General features: G+C 40.0%; 1 long non-coding RNA gene across 1 annotated transcript in view; it reads left to right on the top strand.

Annotated features, from left to right (window-relative positions):
- The first annotated feature begins 2814 nt into the window (after positions 1-2814).
- LOC132534637 (uncharacterized) overlaps positions 2815-24390 on the top strand; it is a 22919-nt gene continuing 1343 nt past the window's right edge. The window contains exons 1-2 of the long non-coding RNA XR_009546364.1: positions 2815-3022; positions 3130-3172. This is a non-coding gene — a long non-coding RNA (uncharacterized LOC132534637). The remainder of the gene's footprint in view (positions 3023-3129; positions 3173-24390) is intronic.

The following is a 24390-nucleotide window of genomic DNA, read 5'->3' as shown; positions in this document are numbered from 1 at the left end:
AGGGTCATTATGGGGAGCAGAAGGTGGAAGGTCTATCTTCTGTAATTGCTTCCCCACTGAACATGGGCATTGACAGGCCGATCCATACTCCCAGCCTGTCTCTCACTTTCCCTAGTGGGGTGGGGCTCTGGGAAAGCAGAGCTCCAGAACATATTGGTGGGGTCATCTGCCTAGGGAAGTCTGGTTGGCATCATGGTAGCATCTGGAACCTGGTAGTTGAAGAGAGTTAACATATAAAGCCAAACTAATTGTTGACTAATGATGAACGTAAAGGCTGAAATACTGCATTCCCTGTTCAATCTTCCTCACCATAAACTAGAGTTGAGCAGTGCTAATAACAATGGTAATAGTAATAATAATAATAGAAAAGAACTGTGTTTCTTACTTGACAGGATAAAACAGGGTCCATTTCAGGAACAAATTTATTTTAGAGTACACCATAGGTAATCAATAAGCTCTAAATCCTTTATCAAGGGAGGGAGTCTGACCTTTTTTGATTATATGGGTGAACAAACAACTCTGCATTTGGCCTGCAGGGGCTTTACCACTTAGCCCAAGTTTGTACTCAAAACAAGTGTATGCAGATATAGTCTGAGAAGGCCCCCTCCCTTCTAAATCTTCTAGAAGAGTGAGATGCCCTGGCTGTTGTGTATGAAATTGTGTCTTCTCTTCCACATGACAATGTTAAAAAACTTACAAACCAGGGATATGTATGCACAGAGGAAATATAGCAATTCACACAACTACCTCTGGAGAGATTAAATAAGTATTTAATATACTCCAACCGAGCAATATAAAAGCTTTAAATATCTTTTCTTAAAGTTTCTTTCTACAGTTTGAATGACAGGTCCCACATCCATTTTTTTCTGGGAGACATTTTCTGGCTCCCTTATGTCTTTCTGGGTGGGACCAGACATTAACCCTCTTACACTGTAGACAGTGGAAGGCTATTGGGGGGGGGGGGGTTCAGCTGTGACTTTGCTTCATTTGCTGCCTGTAATGTACGAGTATCAGGTTGAAAATTCTAGGATGGTCACTGTGTCTAGATCCACTTTCAGAATAAACTGACTTGACATTAAAACATTATAATTGTTTTAAAATTGTTGTCTCCTTTGTTTTCAGTATGTTTGTGGGCATTTATGTGAAGAAAAGATTTTATTCAATTAAAAAAAAACAAAAACACTGAGGGGAGTCGGGCAATATCGCCGAGGGTTAAGCGCACCTGGTGCAAAGCGCAAGGACCAACAAGGATCCCAGTTCAAGGCCACTGGCTCACTGCCTTCAGGGGAATCGCTTCACAGGTGATGAAGCAGGTCTCTCTGCATGTGTTTCTCTCCCCCTCTCTGCCTTCTCCTCCTCTCTCCATTTCTCTCTGTCCTATCCAATATCGATGACATCATCAACAATAATAACTACAATAATAAAAACAAGAGCAACAAAAAAGAATTTTTTTTAAAAACACTGATTGATTTTTTAATATTTTTTTTATTTATTTAATTTAGAGAGAGATGCAGAGAGAGAGAGAGACAGAGAAACACCAGAGCACTGCCCACCTCTGGCTTATGGTGACTCGGGGGATTGAATGGGACTTTGGAGCCTCAGGCATGAGAGTGTCTTTGCATAACCATTATGCTATCTACCCCCGCACCACACTTCTTCTAGCATTTGCCCTTCTTCTGTAGCCAGTCAACAGTGTCAGGTTGAGCCTGATGTAAAGTTTCGAGACCTCCTTTGAATCTGGAGAGGTGGCAGTCGTTGACTATGTGGGTCATAGTCTGTCTGGAGCCGCAGGGGCAGTTCGGGTCGTCTCTGGCTCCCCAGCGATGGAACATAGCAGTGCACAGGCCATGGCCTGTTTGATAGCCATTGAGGAGGGCCCAATCATAACGTGCTAGGTCAAAGCCGGGTTGATGCTTGCAGGGGTCTGTGATGAGGTGTTTGTTCTTTACCTCAGCTGACTGCCAACTCTGTTTCCAAGAGTCTGGAACAGAGAAGTTCAGTGTAGGCGTAGGGGACCAGATTGAATGACGAGACGTCAAGCATTGGACAGGGTGGGCGAAGATATACGCGTATATTGGCAGGTCCGGTCGAGCGTAGATGTGGGAAATGAACTTAGATGATGCCGCATTCCGACAAATATCTGGCGGGGCGATGTTGCTAAGAACTGGCAGCCATGGAACTGGGGTGGAATGAATGGTTCCTGAAATTATCCTCATATTTTATAATTTGGAATCGACCAAGTGGACATGGGGGCTACGGAACCATACTGGGGCACAGTATTCTGCAGTGGAATAGCATAATGCCAGAGACGATGATCGTAGTGTGGAAGTGCTCACGCCCCATGAGGAGCTGGCCAGTCTGATTGATTTTTAATCAAACTGTAAACATTTGGGCTCAAGGAATGTGGCTCCTTTGTAGGGCAGATATTCGTACATTACAGGCAGCAAATGAAGCAAAGTCACAGTGGAAACACCGCCCCCCCCCCCCCCCATAGCCTTCCACTGTCTACAGTGTAAGAGGGTTAATGTCTGGTCTCCTCTCCACAGAAGTCTTTCACTCCTGAGACCTAGAGGCAGAGATCCAGCACATGTGTGAGCTCACAATCCATGCTTGGGACAATACCCCCTGCCTCTAGGGGGAAGGTATGGGGGTAATGTTTCAAGGTACTCTGTCCCTTTAAGGAGGAGCTGGAACTCAAGAAGGTCAGGACCTGGGTCTCCTGGGAACAGGGGAAAACAAAGGCAGATGAGTTTAGAAGAGTGGGCTAGAGACTCTCCTCAGCTCTGGAGTGGGGTAGGGTGGAGCCTCAGGAGTCCAACCAGGTAAAGCAGAATTTCTGGTTGGAGGAGAGTTTTCTCTCCTTCTGCTCCTCCCCATTTTCCTCCCTCCATTTCTCCCCACAGCCCCCTTTCAGCTTTCTTTCTCTGCAGCCTTTGTGTTGCCATCCCATCCTTTTCTGATACCTTTCTGGGAACAGTTCCAACTTGTAAGAATTCCCTTATGGATTTTCCTAAATTAATAGGTGGGAAAAGTCTGCCAACAATGACCATTCTGATCAAATGATTTATTTTAGATTTTCAAAGTCTAAACTTACTGGTTTTATTTCTTTTGCTGATTCACTTTTGCTAGAACTACTAGGAAAATGGTCCTGTCCTGAAATGTCATCTCTATTGTGAGTTCAATATTGCATCTGAGTTACTTCACATAGATCTTTAAATGCATTCCCTCAGAGTTGTGAGTTCAGTAAAGAACATCTAATCTTTTGCATTATGGATCACATGTGATATTTATAATATACTTGAATATTCTATTTGTAGTTTTACTACAAAGGATTTTTAATGGCTTCATTTATTTATTGGATAAAAACAGAAATTGAGAGGGAAGGGGGAGATAGTGAGAAAGATACCTGTGGCACTTTTTTTTTTTCCTATCCTGCTTAAGTTGTTGTATTGTACTTATTTGTAATACCCAGAGAAAAATTTGTTGTGATCTGTATCAGCCACTTATTTATGTATCTATGCACTTATTTGTTTTTGGAATACATTAAATCATTTAATCTGTATTTTCATTATTTTCTTTGTTTCTGCAAAATATTATTGCATCTTATGTATTTATTCTTCTGTTCCCTAATTCTGATTTCTCCAGTGCCACCATATGTCAGAGCAGAATAGTGCTCTGGTTAAAAAACAGATTTTTTAAAAAACGTTTTGTTTTCTTCATCAAGTATAATCATTTTATGTGTTGAAAATTTCAGTTCATATCCGTATATGTGTATTTTCTTTAAGTTCTTTAAGTTTTATTTGAATCACATGCAGTGTGTTACAGGTCTCTTTTTCTTCCTTTTTTATTTGTCTCTGAAAATAATCTCCTACTTCCCCACTTCCCAGAATGCTGTTCTTTTTTTTAAATTTATTTCTTTATTGGGGAATTAATGTTTTACATTCAACAGTAACCAGAATGCTGTTCTGCTTTGTCTTACGGTGGTGATGGGAATTGAATCTGGGATCTGATAGTCTCAGACATGAGGTCATTTGCATAAGCATTAAGCTAGCTAGCTCCCTGGCCCTGAAACTGAATTTTTGTTCTAAAATATTCTCTTTGTTTTTACATTTTGTTTTACTAATCTATGCAAATGAAACACTTAAACATCTACTTTTCATTGCTTTACATAAGATTTTCTAAATATTTTTTTTTAATAATTTATTTCTTTATTGGGGAATTAATGTTTTACATTCAACAGTAAATAGAATACTTTGTACATGCATAACATTCCCCAGATTCCCATATAACAATACAACCCCAACTATGTCATTCATCATCTTTCATGGACCTGTATTCTCCCCACTCACCCACCCACCCCAGAGTCTTTTACTTTGGTGTAATACTCCAGTTCCATTTCAGGTTCGACTTGTGTTTTCTTTTTTTCTTTCTTTCTTTCTTTCTTTCTTTCTTTCTTTCTTTCTTTCTTTCTTTTCCCACCGCCCAATCTCCATATCCCACCCCCTCCCCCGATAGCTTTCCCATTCTCTATCCCTCTGGGAGCATGGACCCAGGGTCATTGTGGGTTGCAGAAGGTAGAAGGTCTGGCTTCTGTAATTGCTTCCCTGCTGAACATGGGCGTTGACTGGTCGGTCCATAATCCCAGTCTGCCTCTCTCTTTCCCTAGTAGGGTGGGTCTCTGGGGAAGCTGAGCTCCAGGACATATTGGTGGGGTCTTCAATCCAGGGAAGTCTGGCCGGCATCCTGATGACACCTGGAACCTGGTGACTGAAAAGAGAGTTAACATACAAATCCAAACAAATTGTTGAGCAATCATGGACCCAAAGCTTGGAAAAGTGGAGAGGAAGTATTAGGGAGGTACTCACTGCAAACTCTAGTGTACTTCTGCTTTCTTTGGTGCCATACTCCAAACTCAGTCAATTTCTGCTTTGCGTTTCTACTTCTTTTTTTTTTTTTTTCATGCATAACATTCCCCAGATTCCCATTTAACAATACAACCCCCAATATTCCATTCATCATTTTTCATGTACCTGTATTCTCCCCAGCCACCCACCCACCCCAGAGTCTTTTACTTTGGTGCAATACTCCAATTCCATCTCAGGTTCGACTTGTGTTTTCTTTTCTAATCTTGTTTTTCAACGTCGGCCTGAGAGTGAGATCATCCCATATTCATTCTTCAGTTTCTGACTTATTTCACTCAACATGATTTTTTCAAGGTCCATCCAAGATTGGCTGAAAACGGTGAAGTCACCATTTTTTACAGCTGAGTAGTATTCCATTGTGTATATATATACCACAACTTGCTCAGCCACTCATCTGTTGTTGGACACCTGGGTTGCTTCCAGGTTTTGGCTATTAAAAATTATGCTGCCAAGAACATATGTGTACACAGATCTTTTTGGATGGATGTATTGGGTTCCTTAGGATATATCCCCAGGAGGGGAATTGCAGGGTCATAGGGTAGGTCCATTTCTAGCCTTCTGAGAGTTCTCCAGACTGTTCTCCACAGAGGTTGGACCAATTTACATTCCCACCAGCAGTGCAGGAGGGTTCCTATAACCCCACACCCTCTCCAGCATTTGCTACTGTTATCTTTTCTGATGTATGACATTCTCACAGGAGTGAAGTGATATCTTATTGTTGTCTTGATTTGCATTTCTCTGACAATCAGAGACTTGAAGCATTTTTTCATGTGTTTCTCGGACTTTTGGATCTCTTTTGTGGTGAATATTCTGTCCAAGTCCTCCCCCCATTTTTGGATGGGGTTATTTGTTGTCTTGTTGTTGAGTCTGGCAAGCTCTTTATATATGTTGGTTATTAAACTCTTATCTGATGTACGGCATGTAAAGATCTTCTCCCATTCTGTGAGGGGTCTCTTGGTTTGGGTAGTGGTTTCTTTTGCTGTGAAGAAGCTTTTTAATTTTATATAGTCCCACAGGTTTATACTTGCCTTAGTCTTCCTTGTAATTGGATTTGTTTCATTGAAAATGTCTTTAAAATTTATGCGGAAAAAAGTTCTGCCAATATTTTCCTCTAAGTATCTGATAGTTTGTGGTCTAACATCCAAGTCCTTGATCCACTTGGAATTTACTTTTGTATTTGGTGAAATACAGTGATTCAGTTTCATTCTTCTGCATGTTTCAACCCATTGTTTCCAACACCATTTGTTGAAGAGACTCTTTTACATGGGGAAAGCTTTCCCCATGTAATAGTCTGGGCCCCTTTGTCAAAGATTAGATGTCCATAGGTATGGGGCCTCATTTCTGGGCTCTCAATTCTATTCCACTGGTTAGAGTGTCTGTTTATGTTACAGTACCAAGCAGTTTTGATGACATTGGCCCTGTAATACAGTTTGAGATCTGGCAGTGTGATGCCTCCGGTTCTGTTCTTTTTTCTCAAGATTGTTTTGGCAATTCTAGGTCTTTTCTGGTTCCAGATAAACATTTGTAGCATTTTTTCTATTCTCCTAAAAAATGTGCTTGGGATCTTGATGGGGATAGCATTAAATTTGTAGATGGCTCTGGGTAATATATTCATTTTGAATGATGTTAATTCTTCCAACCCATGAACATGGAATATCTTTCCACTTCTTTGTGTCTTTTTCAATTTCTTTGAGTAGTGACTCATAATTTTGAGTATACAAGTCTTTCACTTCTTTGGTTAGGTTTACTCCTAGATATTTTATAGTTTTTGTTGCTATAGAAAAAGGAACTGATTTCTGGATTTCAATTTCTTCTTCTTTTTTTTTTTTTTCTTTTTTTTTTTTTTTATTTTAGGAGGGGTACAACTCCACACAATTCCCACCGCCCAATCTCCATATCCCACCCCCTCCCCCGATAGCTTTCCCATTCTCTATCCCTCTGGGAGCATGGACCCAGGGTCATTGAGGGTTGCAGAAGGTAGAAGGTCTGGCTTCTGTAATTGCTTCCTCGCTGAACATGGGCGTTGACTGGTCGGTCCATACTCCCAGTCTGCCTCTCTCTTTCCCTAGTAGGATGGGTCTCTGGGGAAGCTGAGCTCCAGGACACATTGGTGGTGTCTTCAATCCAGGGAAGTCTGGCCGGCATCCTGATGACACCTGGAACCTGGTGACTAAAAAGAGAGTTAACATACAAAGCCAAACAAATTGTTGAGCAATCATGGACCCAAAGCTTGGAAAAGTGGAGAGGAAGTATTAGGGAGGTACTCACTGCAAACTCTAGTATACTTCTGCTTTCTTACTTTGGTGCCATACTCCAAACTCAATTTCTGCTTTGCGTTTCTACTTTTTTTTTTTTTACATGCATAACATTCCCCAGATTCCCATTTAGCAATACAACCCCCACTATTTCATTCATCATTTTTCATGGACCTGTATTCCCCCCGCCCACCCACCCACCCCAGAGTCTTTTACTTTGGTGTAATACTCCAATTCCATTTCAGGTTCGACTTGTGTTTTCTTTTCTAATCTTGTTTTTCAACTTCGGCCTGAGAGTGAGATCATCCCATATTCATCCTTCTGTTTCTGACTTATTTCACTCAACATGATTTTTTCAAGGTCCATCCAAGATCGGCTGAAAACAGTGAAGTCACCATTTTTTACAGCTGAGTAGTATTCCATTGTGTATATATACCACAACTTGCTCAGCCACTCATCTGTTGTTGGACACCTGGGTTGCTTCCAGGTTTTGGCTATTACAAATTGTGCTGCCAAGAACATATGTGTACACAGATCTTTTTGGATGGATGTGTTGGGTTCCTTAGGATATATCCCCAGGAGGGGGATTGCAGGGTCATAGGGTAGGTCCATTTCTAGCCTTCTGAGAGTTCTCCAGACTGTTCTCCACAGAGGTTGGACCAATTGACATTCCCACCAGCAGTGCAGGAGGGTTCCTTTGACCCCACACCCTCTCCAGCATTTGCTGCTGTTACCTTTTCTGATGTGTGACATTCTCACAGGAGTGAAGTGATATCTCATTGTTGTCTTGATTTGCATTTCTCTGACAATGAGAGACTTGGAGCATTTTTTCATGTGTTTCTCAGCCTTTTGGATCTCTTCTGTGGTGAATATTCTGTCCAATTCCTACCCCCATTTTTGGATGGGGTTATTTGTTGTCTTGTTGTTGAGTCTGGTAAGCTCTTTATATATGTTGGTTATTAAACTCTTATCTGATGTATGGCATGTAAAGATCTTCTCCCATTCTGTGAGGGGTCTCTTGATTTGGGTAGTGGTTTCTTTTGCTGTGAAGAAGCTTTTTAATTTGATGTAGTCCCATAGGTTTATACTTGCCTTAGTCTTCCTTGTAATTGGATTCGTTTCATTGAAAATGTCTTTAAAATTTATGCGGAAAAAAGTTCTTCCAATATTTTCCTCTAAGTATCTGATAGTTTCTGGTCTAACATCCAAGTCCTTGATCCACTTGGAATTTACTTTTGTATTTGGTGAAATACAGTGATTCAGCTTCATTCTTCTGCATGATTCAACCCATAGTTTCCAACACCATTTGTTGAAGAGACTCTGCTTTCCCCATGTAATAGTCTGGGCCCCTTTGTCAAAGATTAGATGTCCATAGGTGTGGGGCCTCATTTCTGGGCTCTCAATTCTATTCCACTGGTCAGTGTGTCTGTTCATATTCCAGTACCAAGCAGTTTTGATGACAATGGCCCTATAATATAGTTTGAGATCTGGCAGTGTGATGCCTCCGGTTCTGTTCTTTTTTCTCAAGATTGTTTTGGCAATTCTAGGTCTTTTCTGGTTCCAGATAAACATTTGTAGCATTTGTTCTATTCTCCTAAAAAATGTGCTTGGGATCTTGATGGGGATAGCATTAAATTTGTAGATGGCTCTGGGTAATATATTCATTTTGATGATGTTAATTCTTCCAACCCATGAGCATGGAATATCTTTCCACTTCTTTGTGTCTTTTTCAATTTCTTTGAGTAGTGACTCATAATTTTCAGTATACAAGTCTTTCACTTCTTTGGTTAGGTTTATTCCTAGATATTTTATTGTTTTTGTTGCTATAGAAAAAGGAACTGATTTCTGGATTTCAATTTCTTCTAACTTAGTGTTTGCATAGAGGAATGCCACTGACTTTTGAATGTTAATTTTATAACCTGACACATTACTGTATTGCCTGATGATTTCCAAAAGCTTCTTGCTAGATTCCTTAGGTTTTTCCATGTATACTATCATGTCATCTGCAAATAAGGAGAGTTTGACTTCTTCTCTTCCAATCTGTATGCCTTTAATTCCTTGCTCCTGCCTGATTGCTATGGCAAGAACTTCCAACACTATGTTGAATAGTAATGGTGATAGTGGGCAGCCCTGTCTAGTACCTGATCTGAGGGGAAATGCTTCCAGTTTTTCACCATTGAGTATGATGTTGGCTGTAGGTTTGCTATATATAGACTCCACTATCTTCAGGAATTTTCCATCTATTCCCATTTTTTGTAGTGTTTTGATCATAAAGGGATGTTGTATTTTGTCAAAGGCTTTCTCTGCATCTATTGATATGACCATGTGGTTTTTGGTCTTGCTTTTGTTGATATGGTGGATCACATTGACTGATTTACGTATATTAAACCAACCTTGCATGCCTGGGATAAACCCCACTTGGTCATGATGGACAATCTTTTTGATATACTGCTGTATCCGGTTGGCTAGAATTTTGTTCAATATTTTCGCATCTATGTTCATCAGAGATATTGGTCTGTAGTTTTCTTTTTTGGTTGTGTCTCTGTCTGCTTTTGGTATCAGGGTGATGTTGGCTTCATAGAAGCTGGCAGGGAGTATTCCAGTGTCTTCAATCTTCTGGAAGACTTTTAAAAGTAGAGGTATTAGTTCTTCTTTGAAGGTTTTGTAGAATTCATTTGTAAAACCATCTGGTCCAGGACTTTTATTTTTGGGAAGATTTTTGATAACTGTTTCAATTTCATTAGCTGTGATGGGCCTGTTCATGTTATCCACTTCCTCTTTACTTAGTTTTGGAAGTTGGTAGGTATCTAGGAAATCATTCATTTCTTCCAGGTTCTCTAACTTGGTGGCATATAGTTGTTCATAGAAGCCTCGCATGATATGTTGAATTTCTGCAGTGTCTGTTGTGATATCTCCTCTTTCATTTACTATCCGATTTATTTGGGTCTTCTCCCTTTTTTGTTTTGTGAGTCTGGCTAAAGGTTTGTCGATTTTGTTTACTCTTTCGAAGAACCAACATTTACTTTCATTGATCTTTTGTATGGTTTTCCTATTCTCAATGTTATTTATTTCTGCCCTAACTTTAGTAATTTCTGTCCTTCTGGTTGCTTTAGGGTTCCTTTGTTGTTCTTCTTCTAGGTCTTTAAGATGTGCAATCAGGCTGTTTATTTGTGCCTTTTCTTGTTTCCTAATGTGTGCTTGTATAGCTATGAACTTCCCTCTTAGGACTGCTTTAGCTGTGTCCCAAATATTTTGATAGCTTGTGTCTTCATTTTCATTGAACTCTCGAAACATTTTGATTTCTTCCTTGATTTCCTCTTTGACCCAGAAGTTGTTAAGAAGTGTACTGTTGAGCTTCCCCATTTTGGGACTGTTACTAATCTTTGGTTGATTGTTAAGTGTTAGTTTAATTCCACTGTGGTCTGAGAAGATGCTTGGGATGATTTCAGTGCTCTTGAATAGGCTGATGCTGTCTTTGTGGCCTAACATATGGTCTATCCTTGAGAATGATCCATGTGGATTTGAGTAAAATGTGTATTCCAGTTTCTTGGGATGAATGACTCTGAAAATGTCCAATAGTTCTAGTTTATCTATCTCTTCATTTAGCTCCCTTATGTCTTTACTGATTTTCTGCCTGGATGATCTGTCAAGTTGAGATAGTGGGGTGTTGAAGTCCCCTACTATGATTGTGTTACTGTTAATATATTGCTGTAGCTCTTTCAGTAGAAGTTTGATGTATTTAGATGGCTTCTCATTGGGTGCATAGATATTAATAATTGTTAAGTCCTCTTGATTGACTGATCCTCTGAGCATTAAGTAGTGTCCATTCCTATCTTTTTTAATTTTATCTATTTTAAAGTCTATCATGTCAGATATGAGAATAGCTGTTCCTGCCCTTTTTTGCGGGCCATTGGCTTGAATGATAGTTTTCCATCCTTTCACTTTAAGTCTGTGTTTGTCTTGTTGCGTTAGGTGAGTTTCCTGTAGACAACATATTGTTGGGTTGTGTTTTCTGATCCATCTTCCTACTCTGTGTCTTTTAATAGGTGAATTCAGGCCATTCACATTTATTGATATCAAAGATTGAAGATATTTTAACGCCATTCTTGTAGAGTTTTAGAGTGTTTTGATATATGTTCTATTTGTGGTGGTCTGGTTGTTTATAGGAAACCTTTCAGAACTTCTTTCAAGGCAGGCTTGGTGATGGTTGCTTCCTTCAACTGTTGCTTGTCTGAGAAGGTTTTGATGCTTCCATCTAGTCTGAATGACAATCTAGCAGGATATAGTATTCTTGGCTGAAAGCCTTTCTCATTGAGCACTCGATAGATATCTTGCCATTCTCTTCTGGCCTGTAGTGTTTGTATGGAGAAGTCCGCTGCTAATCTTATGGGTTTTCCTTTGTAGGTGACTCTTTGTTTTTCTCTTGCAGCCTTGAGGATCCTTTCTTTATCCTTATTCCTTTCCAATCTAAGTATGACATGTCTTGGTGTCTTTAGGTCTGGGTTAATTCTGTTTGGGACCCTCTGGGCTTCTTTAATCTTTATGTCTTTGGTGTTGTCTAGACTAGAGAAATTTTCAGCTATTATGGCCTGGAGAACGCTTTCTTCCTCCCCTTCTCTTTCTTCCTCTGGTAAGCCAATAATGCGTATATTGTTTCTTTTGAAGTCATCCCATAGGACTCTGTTGTTGTTTTCAGCATCTCTTAATCTCTTTTTGAGATCTCTTACTTCTTTTTTAGTTGTCTCTAATTCATCCTCAATCTTGCTAATTCTGTCTTCAGCCTCATTGATTCTATTCTCTCTGCCCTCTACTGCTTTCTGGAGTTCATCTATTTTGTTGCCCTGCTCTGATACTGTTTTAGCTTGTTCAGCTAGTTGCCTTCTTAGCTCAGCAATTTCAGCTTTCAGCTCTCTAATAACCATGCGATTATTAGAATTTTCTTCCATATTCTCATTTGTTGTTCCTGCAGTTCTGATTACAATTTTTTCAAATTCTTTACTCACTCCTGTTATTATTTCCTTAGCTAATGTTTGGATGTTGAACTCGTTGTTTTGTGCTTCGCCCTCTGGAGGACTTTTAGCTGGACTCTTGTCCTGGTTCGAGTCGCCATTATTTTTTCTTGTTGTTTTAACCATTTTATATAAGTTAACAGTTTTTTCAATCCCTGAGTTGGAGTTCAGTGGTGTAAAAGCCTTTTTTTTTTCCCCTGTAGGCTATGGTAGCCTGAGGGCTTTTAAACTATCAATAGGCTTCTTGGCTTAATCACTGACTCCTGACCAAGAGATAAAGCAGGGTGTGGCAGAGATAATCCAGTGGTTATGCAAAGAGACTTTCACAGCCCTTCAGCTATGCCACCGAGGTATAGGTCTTCTCCTGAGTTTCCCGGTTAGATCTCTGTGCCCTGGTGTCCCTCCCTGTTGCTGCTCCAGATTCTGAGGGTAGTAGCAATGGAGACTCAGAGTTGTACTTGGTGAGTCTCTGGGGAGTCCTTTCCTCCCTTCAGCTGTCCCCTTGTTGGTGGAGCAGACTGGAGGTGGTGTCTCCACTGACAAACTGTCGAACTGTTAGCAGTCACTTAATCTCTCCTTAGGCCCCTCTCTCCTCTCTGTCACCAGCCACGCGTGTTTGTACTCACGGGTGATTTACTGGGTTCCTGTGGTCATTCTAGTCCTGTCTTGTTTCGGTCCGGGTGGTCTCCTTTGGTATTCCTAGTTGATCTGGGAGAGGAGAGGAGAGAAAGCGATCTGCTGCTCGTAGCTCCGCCTCTATAGCAAATTCTCCAATTTCTTCTAACTTAGTGTTTGCATAGACGAATGCCACTGACTTTTGAATGTTAATTTTATAGCCTGGCACATTACTGTATTGCCTGATGATTTCCAAAAGCTTCTTGCTGGATTCCTCAGGTTTTCCCATTTATACTATCATGTCATCTGCAAATAAGGAGAGTTTGACTTCTTCTCTTCCAATCTTTATGCCTTTAATTCCTTGCTCCTGCCTGATTGCTATGGCAAGAACTTCCAAAACTATGTTGAATAGTAATGGTGATAGTGGGCAGCCCTGTCTAGTACCTGATCTGAGGGGAAATGCTTCCAGTTTTTCACCATTGAGTATGATGTTGGCTGTAGGTTTGCTATATATAGACTCCACTATCTTCAGGAATTTTCCATCTATTCCCATTTTTTGTAATGTTTTGATCATAAAGGGATGTTGTATTTTGTCAAAGGCTTTCTCTGCATCTATTGATATGACCATGTGGTTTTTGGTCTTGCTTTTGTTGATGTGGTGGATCACATTGACTGATTTACATATATTAAACCAACTTTGCATGTCTGGGATAAACCCCACTTGGTTATGATGAACAATCTTTTTGATATACTGCTGTATCCTATTGGCTAGAATTTTGTCCAATATTTTCACATCTATGTTCATCAGAGATATTGGTCTGTAGTTTTCTTTTTTCATTGTGTCCCTGTCTGCTTTTGGTATCAGGGTGATGTTGGCTTCATAGAAGCTGGCAGGGAGTATTCCAGTGTCTTCAATCTTCTGGAAGACTTTTAAAAGTAGAGGTATTAGTTCTTCTTTGAAGGTTTTGTAGAATTCATTTGTAAAACCATCTGGTCCAGGACTTTTATTTTTGGGAAGATTTTTGATAACTGTTTCAATTTCATTAGCTGTGATGGGCCTGTTCATGTTATCCACTTCCTCTTTACTTAGTTTTGGAAGTTGGTAGGTATCTAGGAAATCATTCATTTCTTCCAGGTTCTCTAGCTTGGTGGCATATAGTTGTTCATAGAAGCCTTGCATGATATGTTGAATTTCTGCAGTGTCTGTCGTGATATCTCCTCTTTCATTTACTATCCGATTTATTTGGGTCTTCTCCCTTTTTTGTTTTGTGAGTCTGGCTAAAGGTTTGTCGATTTTGTTTACTCTTTCGAAGAACCAACATTTACTTTCATTGATCTTTTGTATGGTTTTCCTATTCTCAATGTTATTTATTCTGCCCTAACTTTAGTGATTTCTGTCCTTCTGGTTGCTTTAGGATTCCTTTGTTGTTCTTCTTCTAGGTCTTTGAGATGTGCAATCAGGCTGTTTATTTGTGCCTTTTCTTGTTTCCTAATGTGTGCTTGTATAGCTATAAACTTCCCTCTTAGGACTGCTTTAGCTGTGTCCCAAATATTTTGATAGCTTTTGTCTTCATTTTCATTGAACTCTCGAAACATTTTGATTTCTTCCTTGATTTCCTCTTTGACCCAGAAGTTGTTAAGAAGTGTACTGTTGAGCTTCCCCATTTTGGCACTGTTACTAATCTTTTGTTGATTGTTAAGTGTTAGTTTCATTCCACTGTGATCTGAGAAGATGCTTGGGATGATTTCAGTGCTCTTGAATAGGCTGATGCTGTCTTTGTGGCCTAACATATGGTCTATCCTTGAGAATGATCCATGTGGATTTGATTAAAATGTGTATTCCAGTTTCTTGGGATGAATGACTCTGAAAATGTCCAGTAGTTCTAGTTTATCTATCTCTTCATTTAGCTCCCTTATGTCTTTACTGATTTTCTTCCTGGATGATCTGTCAAGTTGAGATAGTGGGGTGTTGAAGTTCCCTACTATGATTGTGTTACTGTTTTTTTTTTTAATTTTTTTTATTTTTAAATTTTTTATTTAAGAAAGGATTAGTGAACAAAAGCATAAGGTAGGAGGGGTACAACTCCACACAATTACCACCACCCAATCCCCATAACCCACCCTCTCCCATGATAGCCTTCCCATTCTCTAGCCCTCTGGGAGCATGGACCCAGGGTCGTTGAGGGTTGCAGAAGGTAGAGGGTCTGGCTTCTGTAATTGCTTCCCCGCTGAACATGGGCGTTGACTGGTCGGTCCATACTCCCAGTCTGCCTCTCTCTTTCCCTAGTAAGGTGTGTCTCTGGGGAAGCTGAGCTCCAGGACACATTGGTGGGGTCTTCAATCCAGGGAAGCCTAGCCAGCATCCTGGTGGCATCTGGAACCTGGTGATTGAAAAGAGAGTTAACATACAAAGCCAAACAATTTGTTGAGCAATCATGGATCCCAAGTTTGGAATAGTGGAGAGGAAGTGTTAGGGAGGTACTCACTGCAAACTCTAGTGTACTTCTGCTTTCAGGTATATATTTTGCAGTAGTTTATGGATACGTGTGCACATACGCTCTCTCTCACAGAAACTGGTGTATGTCTAGGTTATGGGACTTTGTTAGAAAGTGAACTACCTGAGATGAAATTAGAGTGTACTATAAAAGGAAAGGTCTCACCCGAGTAATGAAGCTGAAGGGTTGTCATTCCACACGTGAAGTCTCTGGATACACTCTGAGGTGAAGCATGTTGAGATGGCAATCGTTGCTTTGGTTAGGTTGTGATCGGCGGATGCAATATTATTTGGTATGGATTGGGAGATGCATACGGGAAAGTGAGCCCTATCCAAGGGTGCCAGGACTGGGGGAAGTAGGGGCTCTATAGTGAAGATGTGAGGTTCCTGCTGTCTTAGGGTTCAAAAAGACAATCAATAGTCAATATTATCACCACATTATTTGTTAATTGGGTTAACTTTGAAAAGTCCCTTTGTTATGGTTTGCTGTACAGTACCCAGTATCTTGTATATAGCTGTGCTATTGGAAGCTTCTAATCTACTTGGTCTAGGCTTTTGAGAGAGTTCGCATATCAAATACGTAGCCTATCTATTAAAAAGATTCAGTTTGTCTTTTGAGAACCTTTGAGACATACAATTGATTTCCCCCTCTCATATTAATTAACTACTGATTTATATGTCTACATTTTGCTAGGAGTGTACATAAACACCATTCCCATCACCAAAGGACCGTGACCCATCCCTCCCGCCCATTCCCACCCCCCACTGGCCCAGGAAGCTACATGTCTACCCCTCACCACTGGGTTTTTACTTTGGTGCCCTACTTACAATTTGATCAGGTCCTGCTTTTAGTTTCCCTTTCAGATCTTCTAAGTCAGCTTCTGTTGATGAGTGGGATCATCCCATACTCATCTTTAACTTTCTGACTTAGTTCACTTAACATAATTCCTTCTAGCTCTGTCCAAGATGGGTCAGAGAAGGTGGCTTCATTGTTCTTGATAGCTGCATAGTATTCCATTGTGTATATATACCACAGCTTTCTCAGCCATTCATCTGTTGTTGGGCACCTGGGTTGCTTCCAGGTTTTAGCTATTATGAATTGTGCTGCTATGAACATAGGAGTACACACCTCTTTTTGGTTGGGTGTTATGGAGTCCTTGGGGTATAACCCCAGGAGAGGAATTATTGGGTCATATGGAAGGTCCATGTCTAGCCTTCTGAGAGTTTTCCAGACTGCTCTCCACAGAGGCTGTACCAATTTACATTCCCACCAGCAATGTAAAAGGGTTCCTCTGTCCCCACATTCTCTCCAGCATTTGTTGCTGCTGTCCTTTTTGATGTATGCCATTCTTACAGGAGTGAGGTGGTATCTTAGTGTTGTCTTAATTTGCATTTCTCTGACAATCAGTGACCTAGAGCAGTTTTTCATATGTTTGTTAGCCTTTTGGATCTCCTCTGTGGTGAATGTTTTGTTCATTTCCTCTGCCCATTTTTGGATGGGGTCATTTGCTTTTTTGCGGCTAAGTTTGCTGAGCTCTTTATATATTTTGGTGATTAGTTTCTTGTCTGATGTCTGGCATGTGAAGATCTTCTCCCATTCTGTGAGGGGTCTCTCTGTTTGTTTAATAGTTTCTTTGGATGTGCAGAAGCTTTTCAATTTGATGTAGTCCCATTGGTTTGTTTCTGCTTTGGTCTTCCTTGCAATTGGGTTTGATTCATCAAAGATGTCCTTGAGGTGTAGATGGGAAAGTGTTTTACCAATGTTTTCCTCTAATTATTTGATTGTTTCTGGTCTGACATCTAGGTCTTTGATCCATTTGGAGTTGATTTTTGTTTCTGGTGAGATAAAGTGGTTCAATTTCATTCTTCTGCATGTTTCAACCCAGTTTTCCCAGCACCATTTATTGAAGAGAGCCTCCTTCTTCCATTTAATACTTTGGGCCCCCTTATCAAAGATTAGATGCCCATAGGTGTTGGGATTTACTTCTGGGCTTTCAATTCTGTTCCACTGGTCTGTGTGCCTATTTTTGTTCCAGTATCATGCTGTTTTGATGATGATGGCTTTATAATATAGTTTAAGGTCTGGGAGTGTGATGCCTCCATTTCTGTTTCTTTTCCTTAGGACGGTTTTGGCAATTCTAGGTGTTTTCAGGTTCCAGATAAATGATTGTAGTGTTTGTTCTATTCTCTTAAAGAAGCTTGGTGGAACTTTGATGGGTATTGCATTAAATTTGTATATGGCTCTGGGGAGAATGTTCATTTTGATGATATTTATTCTTCCAATCCATGAGCATGGGATATCTTTCCATTTCTTGGTATCAGTTTCTATCTCCTTGAGTAGCGACTCATAGTTTTCAGCATACAAGTCTTTCACTTCTTTGGTCAACTTTATTCCTAGGTATTTGATTGAGTTTGCTGAAACAGTAAATGGGAGTGATTTCTGGATGTCTTCTTCTTCAGATTTAGTGTTTGCATAAAGAAATGCCACTGATTTTTGTACATTGATTTTGTAGCCTGATACCTTGCTATATTGCCTAACAACTTCCAGTAATTTTCTACTGGATTCTTTAGGTCTTTCTATGTATACTATGATATCATCTGCAAATAGTGAGAGCTTGACTTCTTCCCTTCCAATCTGTATCCCTTTGATTTCTTTCTCTTGCCTGATTGCTATGGCAAGAACTTCCAATACTATGTTGAAGAGTAACGGTGACAGTGGGCAGCCCTGTCTAGTCCCTGATCTGAGGGGGAATGCTTTCAGCTCTCCATTGAGTATGATGTTGGCTGTAGGTTTGCTATATATAGACTCCACTATCTTGAGGAATTTCCCATCTATTCCCATTTTTTGTAGAGTTTTGAGCATGAATGGGTGTTGGATTTTGTCAAAGGCTTTCTCTGCATCTATTGAGATAATCATGTGGTTTTTGGCTTTGCTTTTATTGATGTGATGAATGACATTGATTGATTTACGGATGTTGAACCAGCCTTGCATTCCTGGGATGAATCCCACTTGGTCATGATGAACAATCTTTTTGATGTGTTGCTGTATCCGGTTGGCCAAGATCTTGTTTAATATTTTGGCATCTATGTTCATCAGAGATATTGGTCTGTAGTTTTCCTTTTTTGTTCTGTCCCTATCAGCTTTTGGTATCAGGGTGATGTTGGCTTCATAAAAGGTGGAAGGGAGTATTCCTGTTTCTTCAATCTTATGGAATAGCTTAAGAAGTATGGCTATTAACTGTTTCCTGAAAGTTTTGTAGAATTCGTTTGTGAAGCCATCTGGTCCAGGACTTTTGTTGTTGGGGAGATTCTTAATAACGGTTTCAATTTCTTTGTCTGTGATTGGTGCATTTAGATTTTGTAGTTCTTCTTGGTTCAGTTTTGGAAGTGCATAGGTTTCTAGGAATTGTTCCATTTCTTCCAGATTCTCTAGCTTGGTGGCATATAGTTCTTTATAGAAGTTTCGTAGAATTCTCTGGATTTCTGTGGTGTCAGTTGTGATATCTCCTGTATCGTTTACAATTCTATTAATTTGAGTCTTCTCTCTTTTTTGTTTGGTGAGTCTGGCTAGGGGTTTGTCAATTTTGTTTAATCTTTCAAAGAACCAACATTTGGCTTCATTGATCTTTTGTATGGTTCTTTTATTTTCGATGTTGTTTATTTCTGCTCTAACTTTAGTGATTTCTGTCCTTCTGGTTGCTTTAGGGTTCCTTTGTTCCTCTTCCTCTAAGTCCTTGAGGTGTGTAGTAAGTTCGTTCATTTGGGCTTCTTCTTGGTGTTTAATATGTGATTGTATAGCTATAAGTTTCCCTCTCAGTACTGCTTTAGCTGTGTCCCAAATATTTTGATAGGTTGTGTCTTCATTTTCATTAGTTTCCAGGAACATTTGAATTTCCTGTTTGAGTGAGTGTCTGACCCAGTGGTTCTTAAGGAGCATGTTGTTTAGTTTCCAAATTCTATGTCTTTTAATAATTTTCCGTTTGTTGTTAAAAGTTAGTTTTACTCCACTGTGGTATGAGAAGATACTTGGGATGATTTCAATGCTCTTGAATTTATTGATGCTGTATTTGTGGCCTAACATGTGGTCTATCCTTGAGTATGTGTTGTGTGGATTTGAAAAGAAGGTGTATTCCAGTTTTTTGGGGTGGAGGAGTCTGAAAATGTCCAAGAGGTCTAGTCTGTCAATCTCTTCATTCAATTCTCTTGTATCTTTATTGGTTCTCTGCTTTGTTGATCTGTCTAAGTGTGAGAGTGGGGTATTGAAGTCTCCCACTATTATTGTATTACTATTGATGTATTTTTGAAATTCTTTCAATAGGTGTTTAATGTATTTAGATGGTCCCTCGTTGGGTGCATAGATGTTAATAATTGTTAAGTCTTCTTGGCTGATTGATCCTCTAATCATTATGTAATGTCCTTGCCTATCTTTTATTACTTTATTTAATTTAAAATCTATCGTGTCTGAGATGAGAAAGGCTGTTCCTGCCCTTTTTTGTGGACCGTTAGCCTGTATGATAGTTTTCCATCCTTTCACTTTAAGTCTGTGTTTATCTTGTTGTGACAGATGTGATTCTTGCAAGCAGCATATGGTTGGGTTATGTTTTCTGATCCATCCCCCCACCCTGTGCCTTTTGATGGGTGAGTTTAAGCCATTGACATTTATTGATATTATGGATTTAATGTATTGTAGTGCCATTGTTCTAAAAAACAATTTGTTTACTCTGATATATTACAAGTATTATAGTGATGTTCTTGTTTATAAGAGGTCTTTTAGTACCTCTTTCAGGGCCGGCTTGGTGATAGTTGCCTCCTTTAACTGTTGTTTGTCTAAGAAGGTTTTGATCCCTCCATCTAGCTTGAATGAAAGTCTAGCAGGATATATAATCCTTGGTTGAAACCCTTTTTCATTCAGGGCTTGATAGATATCTTGCCACTCCCTTCTGGCTTTTAGAGTTTGAGTTGAGAAATCTGCAGAAAGTCTTATGGGTTTTCCCCTGTATGTGACTTTTTGTTTCTCTCTTGCAGCCTTTAGGATCCTTTCTTAATCCTTACTTCTTCTCATTGTGACTATGGTGTGTCTTGGTGTTTTCAGGTCTGGGTTGATTCTGTTTGGTACTCTCTGGGCCTCTTGCACCTTGATATCCTTTCTGTTATTCAGGTCTGGGAAATTTTCTTGTATTATTTCCTCTAGAATGTTTGCTTCCCCTTCCTCTCTTTCTTCCTCTGGCAGGCCAATTATACGAATGTTACTTCTTTTGAGATCATCCCATATGTCTCTGTTGTTGTTTTCAGTGTCTCTCAATCTCTTTTTAAGCTCTTTCACCTCTTTCTTAGTTTTCTCTAACTCATCCTCTGTCTGACTAATTCTGTTTTCTGCTTCTGTTAGTCTGCTTTCCCTTGCCTCAGCTTCTTTCTTCATTACAGCTATTTCAGCTTTCAGTTCTCTAATTGTCTCAAGATAATCAGTATTTTCCTTGGGGGTCTCAACTGTTGTTTCCCTAATACTGCCATTTCTTTCCTCCAATGTTGTTTTCATTTCTGTGATTAATAAGTTTATTATTGCTTGCATACTTTTCTTATCTATGGTTACTTCTGACTGATTTGTGGTTTCTTCTGGGCTCTTGTCTTCATTCATTGGGGTAGCAGTTTTATTTGTTTTTATTCTACCCATTTTTTTTTAATTTATGTGTTTCTCTCTTTTTTTTTTTTTTGAATGCTCTGTTGTTCCTCAGTTGTTGTGTTTTGAGCACAAGTAACACTGTACTAAATACCTTTATGACAATTGCACTCACCAACCTCCGGAATAACAGTAGCAACTGAAGTAAGTATTGAAGGAGTTTAATCGTTACCAGTTAGCCAAACAATTTCTCCAGTCCGTGAAAAAATAGTAACCAAATCCCAGTGAAGAAAGAGAAAAGGAAGAGAGGATAGCAAGAATAGACAGTTATGCAAATCTACTATCCAGTGTATATTCTAAGGGTAACAAGAGTGTAAAGGGAACTAGAGCAGAGATAGACACATAGAGAGTCCACTCTGGGTCAGATTTCTTCCCCAAAGTAATTCACAAATTCAGAAAGGCAAAGAAGAAAGAAGTGTATGACAAGATTAAAAAAAAAAAAAAGAGAGAGAGATAGAGAGAGATAAGAGAGAGAAAAGGGAGAAGATAAGAAGAAGAGTTGTAATTAAAGAGCAGTGCGAGGAACTTCTCAAATGTGTATCAGTGAATTAAAAAAAAAAACCCTGTTTGGTGGTATGGGGTATCCTGCTAGTAGCTGGTCCCAGGCATTGCTTAGGGGGGGGGGGGCGGCGGGAAGGATGTATGCTTGAAAATTAAAAGGAAGAAAAAAGAATTTTTTCCCCTACTCTAATTCTTAACCCAAATTAAGTTATAGACACATCCTTGGTATGACCGTTATGGCCCCTTATTGGCTGGCCTGCTAAAGGCAGAAAATCCTATTGTTTACACGAGATGTGTCCGGAGCTCAAAGGCTAGCCGCTTCTCAATCCGCCATCTTCCGGGAAACCCCGCCCTCCAGACTTTTTTAAAGGATTTCTCAAAAATGAAAACTAGCTCCAAGTCCTTTGATCCAATGAGAGCTATACTCAAGAAGTCTTTGGATCCACCCTCAGGGTCGCGGTGGACCCTGGCGACTCCCAAGAGGCAGCCCCCGAGCTAAAGTGCTCTCTCCGGGTCCTCTGCCCGCCGCGCTCTGCAACCGGCGGAGGAGCCGCCTTCCCGGGCGGCCAGAGGACAATGCCCGGCGCACTCGCCTTGCCTGGCGCCGCCTGGGAATTCTGGCACCCGCTAGTCCGTGTCACCTTTGCTCTAATTGTTAACCCAAATTAAACTGTAATCACTTCTTTGATGCCCCCCCCTTACTGACTGGCCTGCTAAAGGCAGAAAATCCTACCGTTGCAGACGATGCTATCAGAGCACTCGCTGTTAGCGATTTCTCAGGCCGCCATCTTCCCACAATTCCGTTAATAATTGTTAAGTCCTCTTGATTGATCCTCTGAGCACTAAGTAGTGTCCATTCCTATCTTTTTTAATCTTATCTATTTTAAATTCTATCATGTCAGATATGAGAATAGCTGTTCCTGCACTTTTTTGTGGGCCATTGGCTTGTATGATAGTTTTCCATCCTTTCACTTTAAGTCTGTGTTTGTCTTGTTGAGTTAGGTGAGTTTTCTGTAGACAACATATTGCTGGATTGTGTTTTCTGATCCATGTTCCTACTCTGTGTCTTTTAATAGGTGAATTCAGGCCATTGACATTTATTGATATCAAAGATTGAAGATAATTGAACGCCATTCTTGTAGAGTTTTAGAGTGTTTTGATATATGTCCTATTTGTGGTGGTCTGTTTGTTAATAGGAGACCTTTCAGAACTTCTTTCAGGGCAGGCTTGGTGATGGTTGCTTCCTTCAACTGTTGCTTGTCTGAGAAGGTTTTGATGCTTCCATATAGTCTGAATGACAGTCTAGCAGGATATAGTATTCTTGGCTGAAAGCCTTTTCTCATTGAGCACTCAATAGATATCTTGCCATTCTCTTCTGGCCTTTAGTGTTTGTATGGAGAAGTCTACTGCTAATCTTATGGGTTTTCCTTTGTAGGTGACTCTTTGTTTTTCTCTTGTAACCTTGAGGATCCTTTCTTTATCCTTATTCCTTTCCAATCTAAATATGACATGTCTTGGTTTCTTTAGGTCTAGGTTAATTTTGTTTGGGACCCTCTGGGCTTCTTGAATCTTTATGTCTTTGGTGTTGTCTAGACTAGAGAAATTTTCAGCTATTATGGCCTGGAGAATGCTTTCTTCCTCCCCTTCTCTTTCTTCCTCTGGTAAGCCAATAATGTGTATATTGTTTCTTTTGAAGTCATCCCATAGGACTCTGTTGTTGTTTTCAGCCTCTCTTAGTCTCTTTTTGAGATCTCTTACTTCTTTTTTAGTTGTCTCTAATTCATCCTCAATCTTGCTAATTCTGTCTTCAGCCTCATAGATCCTATTCTCTCTGCCCTCTACTGCTTTCTGGAGTTCATCTATTTTGTTGCTCTGCTCTGATACTGTTTTAGCTTGTTCAGCTAGTTGCCTTCTTAGCTCAGCGATTTCAGCTTTCAGCTTTTTTTTCAGCTTTTTTTTTTTTCTAATAACCATGAGATTATTAGAATTTTCTTCCATATTCTCATTTGTTGTTCCTGCATTTCTGATTACAATTTTTTCAAATTCTTTACTCACTCCTGTTATTATTTCCTTAGCTAATGTTTGGATGTTGAACTTGTTTTGTGCTTCACCCTCTGGAGGACTTTTAGCTGGACTCTTGTCCTGGTTCGAGTATTTTTTCTTGTTGTTTTAACCATTTTATATATTATGTTATGAGTTCCCTTTATCAGTACTTTTCAAATTATTGATCACTATTGCCTGGATTGACTTGTGTCTAAGTAATTTAATTAAAGGGTTTACCGTGGTGGAAGTTACCAGTTTTTTCAATCCCTGAGTTGGAGCTCAGTGGTGTAAAAGCCTCTTTTTTTTTTCTTCCCTGTAGGCTATGGGAGCCTTAGGTCTTTTAAACTATCAATAGGCTTCTTAGCTTAATCACTGACTCCTGACCAAGAAATAAAGCAGGGTGTGGCAGAGATAATCCAGTGGTTATGGAAAGAGACTTTCACAGCCCCTCAACTATGCCGTCGAGGTACAGGTCTTCTCCTGAGTTTTCCTGTTAGATCTCTGTCCCCTGGTGTCCCTCCCTGTTGCTGCTCCAGATTCTGAGGGTAGTAGCAATGGAGACTCAGAGTTGCACTTGGTGAGTCTCTGGGGGTCCTTTCCTCCCTTCAGCTGTCCCCTTGTTGGTGGAGCAGACTGGAGGTGGTGTCTCCACTGACAAACTGTTAGCAGTCACTTAATCTCTCCTTAGGCCCCTCTCTCCTCTCTGTCACCAGCCACGCGTGTTTGTACTCACGGGTGATTTACTGGGTTTCTGTGGTCATTCTAGTCCTGTCTTCTTTCGGTCCAGGTGGTCTCCTTTGGTATTCCTAGTTGATCTGGGAGAGGAGAGGAGAGGAGAGGAGAGAAAGCGATCTGCTGTTCCTGTATCGATTTT

This window comes from Erinaceus europaeus, chromosome 19 (genome assembly GCF_950295315.1).
Source record: "Erinaceus europaeus chromosome 19, mEriEur2.1, whole genome shotgun sequence".
Taxonomy (NCBI): Eukaryota; Metazoa; Chordata; class Mammalia; order Eulipotyphla; family Erinaceidae; genus Erinaceus; species Erinaceus europaeus.
This window is presented reverse-complemented; position numbering and strand designations above follow the sequence as displayed.